General features: G+C 39.2%; 1 long non-coding RNA gene across 1 annotated transcript; it reads right to left on the bottom strand.

The window, feature by feature from the left end:
- Nucleotides 1-1,001: 1,001 nt before the first annotated feature.
- On the bottom strand, nucleotides 1,002-8,566 carry LOC129049804 (uncharacterized). The gene is made up of 2 exons (XR_008513151.2): nucleotides 8,142-8,566; nucleotides 1,002-1,196 (listed from the first exon to the last, which is right to left on the bottom strand). It is a non-coding gene; the product is annotated as an uncharacterized LOC129049804 (long non-coding RNA).
- Nucleotides 8,567-8,906: the final 340 nt, after the last annotated feature.

Raw genomic sequence — 8,906 nt, 5'->3', positions numbered from 1 at the left:
CTGCGCCTGGCCATCATGAACATCTTTTCATGCCAATGAACATTTGTCTGTTTCAGTTTTAACAGCTAAATAATACCTTATTATATCAATGTAGCAGAATTTTCTTTAACTGGTTTCCAGTTCTTGGTTGTTTTGGTTGCTTCCAACTTTTCATTTTATATTCAAAAATAAAGCTACATCATCATGCACAACCTTATATTTTCCCTAATATAAATTCTTCCGAGTGGTATATGGAGTTGAAAAAGACACATTTTTGAGGTTGTAGAAACATCCTGCCCAATTACCAACTCTCCTGCCCTCACTGTCTCCTATAATTTTTCCCAGTTTACACATTCCCCATTTGCTGGAGTGTGCCCATTTCTACTCACCCTGAGATTTTTGAGTCAGTAGGAATTTTGTGGTCCAGAGACAGATCTGGACAGGTTCTTGGGCAGACAAATAGCATGTGTCTGGGATCCGGAAATCTAAGACTAACTCTGTGTGACAGTAGATAGATCACAAATCTACAGCACTGTGTTCAGGAGCCCTCAAATAGTGCCTGGAATCCCACCATCAGAATACTACCCATTCTTCTGAGCCTGCCCAGACTTTGCCTGGCCCATGCATGATGCCTTCCCTGTTCCCCTCCTTCTTTCCTGACCATCTTTGTTTTTGTGGCACGTAGACCTTGTGTGATGTTCCAGCATTGGATTCTTCACCCATTTCTTTCAATCTCTGTATTTATGTGTGCAGATGCTGCTTCTCCACCCTTAACTAACTTCTTTAGGAAGAAGAATGTTTCAGGTTCTTCTGTAAATTCAACCTTGCCTGGCATCTGACAATGCATACTGCAGGTGATAGATACTTGCTTATCCAACTAACTTTCAGACTAGACCACAGACTTTTCCTTTAGGTATTGCTTAGTAGGCATTTCCAGGAAGTTACATAAGTTCGAGTAAAATGGCATGGATGGGAAGGGTGTTTTCTTCACAATTTCTAGAACATACAGCCGAGTGCTGAGCCTTTTTCGAAGCCTTCAGAGAAATGCATTGCATTGTTTATTATCCCCACAAGGAGTCATATAGCTTGCTATTTTCAACTGTGTTACATGGAAAATCGAAGCTTAAATCAAGTTTGCTTCTTGTTTTTTCTCAGCTCCAGTCTCTTGATTTTATTTCCCGAGTTGGAATTAGTAGGCGGAAGGGAACATGCATAACCTGAGTGAAGAAAATAGGATAGACTGTTTACTAGGGTAACTGATGCCCAAGGAGGGCTTGACGTCTTTTCAGACACCTCCTCCCATCATTAACTTAGATTATTCTTCCCACAGCTCTTGGGCAAGCTACAGCAGAGACAGTTTCCCCTAATTTGAATGCTAATCCCCAGGTTGCTTGGAATTATGTTCAAATAATTTCCTTAACCTTCTCTAATGGTGCGTGCCTTTCAGTTTCCTTGAGTCTTGATATTATTCAGTTGGGTTAAGAGGAGAGAGTTGTGGGTGATATTAAAAAGCGTTGTTAAGGTGGGGTGGTGGCTACAACTTGATAGTAATTTGATGTAGTAATAGTACTGTGGGCCATAGATGTGTGTAGATATAGAAATAGCTGAAGATATTGAAGTGGGAGCTCATCCCCACCCATACTTCTCTACAGTGACAATTGTCTGAGAGGCCTAGGACTGTGCAGAAATGGGGGGAGAGACTGGAAAAAGGGAGGAGTGCAGCTATCTCCCAGGTCAGCCTTTGGGATCAACTGATTGATCAAGGTTTGTGATTTATTAGTTGGAAACAGCCACACTCAAGTGCTTAGCATTGATGGATATTTTTTTCATTACATTTCAAATATAGAAAATGGTCCTTTCTGAATGAGGAATCTGGGGGCATTTTAGTCATTAGTCATGTGAAACGTTCTTTTTCTCCTGGTGTTACAGAGAGAAAAAATGACAAGAAGTACCATGCATTCCTTGGTCTGAATTGCTTGTATATGTAACAAAGTGAAATGCTCAAATTCAGTAACTTTACTGGCCTTAGGGTTTGCTTCTTTTTCTATTTCCTATTTTTGTTTTAGTAGCCTTGTTGTATTCAAATCTTTAATTTTGTGAGAACTAAGGATAATTGAATGCATGATGTGCTGGGTACATATGTGTACACGTTAACTCTCCAGTGGGTCCCTGTGGCACCTATAATAAAACTTAATCCCCTATCATGGTTCAAAGAAGTGCTCAATTAATGTTTGATTATTGAACTGAGTGGGATAAGGCAATAAAAGCTCAACTCCACGTGAATGGAGGCAGATATTCCAAAAACTGAGGAATTTCAAAGCGTCGATTTATCTTCACATATGCTGGCGTAAGACAGATACACTTAAGATTCATTCTGCTATGTGACCTGGTTGCAACCTTGGCCTAATCTGAGGCTACTCTCAGAAGCCATGTACCTACAGCTGGGTGATTTGAAGAGTCATTGTCCTCCTGCTCTGATAGGGTACATTGGATTATAGATCTGTCATGAATTTCCAGTTGACCTGTATAATTTCCAGTTGCACTGACTGTCAGAGAGTTGGCTGCTCCTGCAAATGAACTCAAGTTTAAAGTTCTCAGGGCTAATTTAGTTGAGCATTTCGTAAGGTTTCTTATGGATTCTGTTATGACAGTTATAGTATTGGAGGTAGTGGTGGTAATCATGGTAACTGTGATAGTTTGTGAAAGTGGTAGGTGCAGCAACAGCGGCTACAGATTGCAGTTTACTCAAGCTTTCTCCTGCATTATCTCATTTATTCTTCTAAAAACCACAGGGGATAGGAGTTATTTTTCTCACTTCAGATAAAGCACTTGAGACACAGAGAGGTTAAGGAACAAATCTAAGTTGACTTAGGACTGTATATTGTAAAGTTTGAACTTGATGTTAGAATTTTGACCTTGATATGGTTTGGATGATTGTCTCCTCCAAATTTCATGTTGAAATGTGATCCTCAGTGTTGGAGGTGGGGCCTAGTGGGAGTTGTTTGGGTCCTAAGGGTAGATCCCTCTTGAAGGGCTTGGTGCCACCCCCACAGTACTGAGGAAGCTCTTACTCTATTAGTTCACACGAGAGGTGTTTAAAAGAGCCTGGCATTTCTCTTGCTCCCTCTTTTGTCAGCCATGTGACACGCCTGCTCCCCCTTAGCCTTCCACCATGAGTAAAAGCTTCCTGAGGCCTCACCAGAAGCCAGGCAAATGCTGGTGTTATGCTTGTATAGCCTGCAGAACTGTGAGCCAAATAAGTCTCTTTTCTTTATAGATTAGCCGGTCTCAGGTACTCCTTTATAGCAATTCAAAATGGACTAACACAGGACTCATATACTCTTTATTCTGGGACAACATAGGAAGCTGGCAAATGGCATCCTTCAGGGAGCAGGTCTGTTTACCAAGAGCTGGTGGGCAAATGTGGTGGTTTTTCAAGAGATGTATGTCTGTGGGTTGAATTACAGCTTGTCTGAGGTACAAACTGCTCCCTGCAAAAGGGACTTGGAATCATTAATATCTCAGAGAATACATATGAAAAATAAAATGCCTTCAAAATATAGACGCATATGCACACGTGCACACACACATACAAACAGACCTACCTCATCACCTTTTAGAGGCACGACAAACTTATTTAAGCATCAAAAGCTTATTTTAAACATTTTAAAATTATACTTTAAGTTCTGGGGTACATGTGCACAACGTGCAGGTTTGTTACATAGGTATACATGTGCCATGTTGGGTTTGCTGCACCCATCAACTTGTCATTTACATTAGGTATTTCTCCTAATGCTATCCCTCCCCCAGCCCCCCACCCCCTGACAGGCCCCAGTGGGTGATGTTCCCCTCCCTGTGCCATGTGTTCACATTGTTCAACTCCCACTTATGAGTGAGAACATGCGGTGTTTGGTTTTCTCTTCTTGTTTCCTTTGCTGAGAATGATGGTTTCCAGTTTCATCCATGTCCCTGCAAAGGACATGAACTGATCCTTTTTTATGGCTGCATAGTGTTCCATGGTGTATATGTGCCACATTTTCATTATCCAGTCTAACATTGATGGGCATTTGGGTGGGTTCCATGACTTGGTTATTGTAAACAGTGCTGCAATAAACATACTTGTGCATGTGTCTTTATAGTAGAATGATTTATACTCCTTTGGGTATATATCCAGTAATGGGATTGCTGGGTCAAATGGTATTTCTAGTTCTAGATCCTTGAGGAGTTGCCACACTGTCTCCCAAAATGGTTGAACCAATTTACACTCCCACCAACAGTGTAAAAGCATTCTTATTTCTCCACATCCTCTCTAGCATATGTTGTTTCCTGACTTTTTAATGATCCCCATTCTAACTGGTGTGAGGTGGTATCTCATTGTGGTTTTGATTTGCATTACTTTAATGACCAGTGATGATGAGCTTTTTTTCATATGTTTGTTGGCTGCATAAATGTCTTCTTTTGAGAAGTGTCTGTTCATATCCTTCACCCACTTTTTGATGGGGTTGTTTTTTTCTTTTAAATTTAAGTTCTTTGTAGATTCTGGATATTAGCCCATTGTCAGATGGATAGAATGCAAAATTTTTCTCCCATTCTGTAGGTTGGTTGTTCACTCTGCTGATAGTTTCTTTTGCTGTGCAGAAGCTCTTTAGTTTAATTAGATCCCATTTGTCTATTTTGGCTTTTGTTGCCATTGCTTTTGGTGTTTTAGTCATGAAGTCCTTGCCCAAGCCTATGTCCTGAATGGTATTGCCTAGGTTTTCTTCTAGGTTTTTTATGGTTTTAGGTCTTACATTTAAGTCTTTAATCCATCTTGAGTTAAGTTTTGTAAAGGGTGTAAGGAAGGGATCCAGTTTCAGCTTTCTGCATATTGCTGGCCAGTTTTCCCAGCACCATTTATTAAATAGGGAATCCTTTCCCCATTGCTTGTTTTTGTCAGGTTTGTCAAAGATCAGATGGTTGTATATGTGTAGTACTATTTCTGAGGCCTCTGTTCTGTTCTGTTGGTCTCTTTATCTGTTTTTGTACCAGTACCATGCTGTTTTGGTTACTGTAGCCTTGTAGTATAGTTTGAAGTCAGGTAGCATGATGCCTCCAGCTTTGTTCTTTTGGCTTAGGATTGTCTTGGCTATGCAGGCTCTTTTGTGGTTCCATATAAAATTTAAAGTAGTTTTTTCTAATTCTGTGAAGAAAGTCATTGGTAGCTTGATGGGGATGGCATTGAATCTATAAATTACTTTGGACAGTATGGCCATTTTCATGATATTGATTGTTCCTATCCAGGCACATGGAATGTTCTTCCATTTGTTTGTGTCCTCTTTTATTTTGTTGAGCAGTGGTTTGTTGTTCTCCTTGAAGAGGTCCTTCACATCCGTTGTAAGTTGGATTCCTAGGTATTTTATTCTCTTTGTAGCAATTGTGAATGGGAGTTCACTCATGATTAGGCTCTCTGTTTGTCTGTTATTGGTGTATAGGAATGCTTGTGATTTTTGCACATTGATTTTGTATCTTGAGACTTTGCCGAAGTTGCTTATCAGCTTAAGGAGATTTTTAAACTGAGGTGACGGGGTTTTATAAATATACAATCATGTCATCTGCAAACAATTTAACTCAAGATGGATTAAAGACTTACATGTAAGACCTAAAACCATAAAAACCCTAGAAGAAAACCCGTTTTCCTAATTGAATACCCTTTGTTTCTTTCTCTTGCCTGATTGCCCTAGCCAGAACTTCCAATACTATGTTGAATAGTAGTAGCAATGTTTCAAAAATGAGTTGGAACTTATCCTGCTTTCTGAAACAGAATGTATTAAACTAGTCTTCAATTTTGTGAGGGCAGGAATAGTGTCTGTTTTATTCCTATTACATCTTTAGTACCTAGCGCTGTGTCTATTATACAGTACGTGTTCTATAAACATTTGTTGAATGAATCCATGAATAAACCAAAAATCACATCTAAATAGAACATAATAAAGTGTAAAGCAGTTATTGTGTTTTTGATGATCTCATATCAAGTCAGTGGAGAGCTTGAAGTGTTTGTGGTCCATCTCCATCTTCACTTTGTCTTTTTTTAAAACTCATCACTCTTCCCTGGATCTTTGTGGAAGCACTTATTTAGCCATAAATCCACAGTTTCTAAACTCAGCTAAATCCAAGTTAAGATCCATCTAAACCCCATCTGATTTGTGTGGCCTTCTGCACTTTGGATTATTTTTCTAAGTAAAAGGAAACCATTTGCTTGATGACAATCCACTGATTTAAATATACCTTCAGGTATGGATTTCCCATAAACTCAATAACCAGCCCAGCCTATTTGTTTGGCTTTTAATTTTGAAATTTATTAGCTCTTTTGAGCCATTCACAGATTTAAGCTTATTCTTAATTGTTTCATTTTTATGCTTATCCCAAACATAGTAAGTCTTAATGGCTGTGCTTCCAACAATAAGAGGGAAGGTGGTAGCTGAAGGAAAAGCATTCAAAACACATTAAATTAGCAACAATATAATAACATTTCCAAGCTGTTCATAAGAATTTTTATTGACTTTCAAAGAGTAATTGTACTGAGACATTTATTGAAGGGACCCTCCAGATGGATACATTCTCCCCACCTTAAGTTATTGTCATAACATGTTTTCTTCGTCCATCTCTGAGTCATTCAGAACTGTGAAAATTCTGTTTTACCACTTTAATTACAGAACTGGTTGAGAATGTATTCTTTTGTTTGGCAGTATTACCAACTCTCTCTATTTGTTTATGGCTCTTTGAGAAAGCCATTTTAATAAGGTCAGATTTGCAATTTAAATGAACTTTAATATTTCTTGCAAAGTCTAGGGCTGCTTATTTATGCGAGGGGTGAACATGGTGGAAATTTATGGTTTAAAAATACATTGTCCTGTTTTCTTTTCCAAATGGTGCATCTCAGGTGATAAACGCTTTTCTCCAGGAAAGGGCAGAAAATCCTAATCAGGGAAATAAATCATGACTCTAAATGGTGTTTTTAATACTGTATTTTTCTGCTTCTCCCATTAAAATCTCTTCCCCGAGCCCCTATTGTATTCTTAAGTAAATATCACTCAGTCACTATCAAATGGGGTGAACTCTTTGTTCTGCTTCTCTCCTTATAACACACAAACAAACAAGCAAAACCAAAAGGAAGGCAATTCCCTGAGCTTTAATGAGTGACTATCTGTTGAATTTAGCTAATCATACTGATAAAAAGAGCTTTAGGCAAAGAATCAAGCCCTGTACATTTACCCATCAAAAGAATCTGTAACTGAGAGTGTCAGGCAGGCCACTTTACGTTTGAATCCCTTCAACACAGTTTTCTCTAGGAGGGGTGGATGTTAGATAAATTCTTTTGTTAATTTGCTGAGATGTTTTTTGATTGGAGTGCTATCCTTTCCCTGGCTTGAACTCTGCTGTCCGCTTAATAAGAGCTCTAAAGATACTTGTTGGAAACACAATGAAGAATAAAACAAGGGTTAGAAGATTGGAAGGAAACTAAGTAGTGAGGTTTTCAGCCACCCATGTTGCAATATTTGACAACCTTGGAATAGGATGACTTTCATGTATTTTTTAAAGCAAGGTAAGACTAAGATTAGAGATGAGTTATATAATTTTTCTGTTGTCTTGAAAGATACAAATTCGTCTGCAGAGACATAAGTCTACCAGCAGCTAAATCTCAATGAAATGATAATCACTTATTCCTCTTCCTTCCTTCTCTCCTTCCTTCCCTCCCTCCCTCCCTCCTTCCCTCCTTCCCTCCTTTCTTTTTCTCTTTCTTTCTTTCCTTATTTCTTTCTTTCTCTCTCTGTCTTTCTTTCTTTCTCCCTTCCCTTCCCATCCCTTCCCTGCCCTTCCTTCATTTCTTTCTTTCTTTCTTTCTCTTTCTTCTTTCTTTTTTCTTTCTTTTCCTCCCTCCCTCTCTCTCTTTCTTTCTTTCTTTTCTTTTCTTTTCTTTTTCTTTCTTTCTTTCGTCTCTGCTTCCCTACCTCCTTTCCTTTCAACAAATTACGATATTCAGTTCTACTTATGTAAAAGACTCCTTGTTCTTTTGAGCTAGGTAACCCTCAGTCTACCATCTTGTCTCTCTCCTTCCTTGCACAGCCATGTCTCATAAAGGAATAGCCTCAATTTCCACTTATATTTCCCCACCTCACACTTACTCTTCAATCCAAACAACCTCCATGTCCACTTTGACATTTTGCTGAAAGTCTTCCTGCCAAGTTTGGCCAGACTCTCATAGTTGAAAATCCAATGGACACACTCTCTTCTTGGTTTGTGTGACTTCTCTTGACAATAGGCCTTGTTTTCCCCTTCCCCCTTCCTTACACTTGTTCTCCCCACCTATTATGTTTTGGTCTTACTCATGAATCTGGCTATTTCTTCATAGTTTCTTTCAAGAAGAAAGAAACATTAAATTTTGAGACCTTAAATATTGGTGTTTCCCAAGGTGTTCCAGTATCTTCTGCCCCTCTCACCCATATGCTTTCCTTAGTGACCTCATTCGTGCTCAGGGCTTTTGCTTACATGCTGCAGGAGAAGTAGTACCATGTAGAATCTGAGCTGTGGTGAGACAGGATTCCCACTGGTTCCCATGGTTGCCACCTTTATGATTCCCACTGGTTCCCATGGTTGCCACCTTTATGAAAGACCCACAAATCCATTCACCCAATTCACCAAAAGAACTCCTCAGAAACCTGAGTTCTAATCCCTTTCCCTCACTTACCTCACATCCAGTTAATAAGTCACCACTTTCTGGCTCCTTACAACCTTTCAAATACAACTCCCCTTCCCCATTCCTCCTGTCCTTGTCTTAGTCCTGATTATTTATTCTCACCTAGATTCCTCCCTACTTCCAATGAGGTCTCTAGTTGCAGAGCCATCCTCCACCTATATCTAGCTAGAACTTTTGAAAACATGAAATCTGG

The sequence above is a fragment of the Pongo abelii genome, chromosome 15 (assembly GCF_028885655.2).
Source record: "Pongo abelii isolate AG06213 chromosome 15, NHGRI_mPonAbe1-v2.0_pri, whole genome shotgun sequence".
In the NCBI taxonomy this organism is placed as follows: Eukaryota; Metazoa; Chordata; class Mammalia; order Primates; family Hominidae; genus Pongo; species Pongo abelii.
This window is presented reverse-complemented; position numbering and strand designations above follow the sequence as displayed.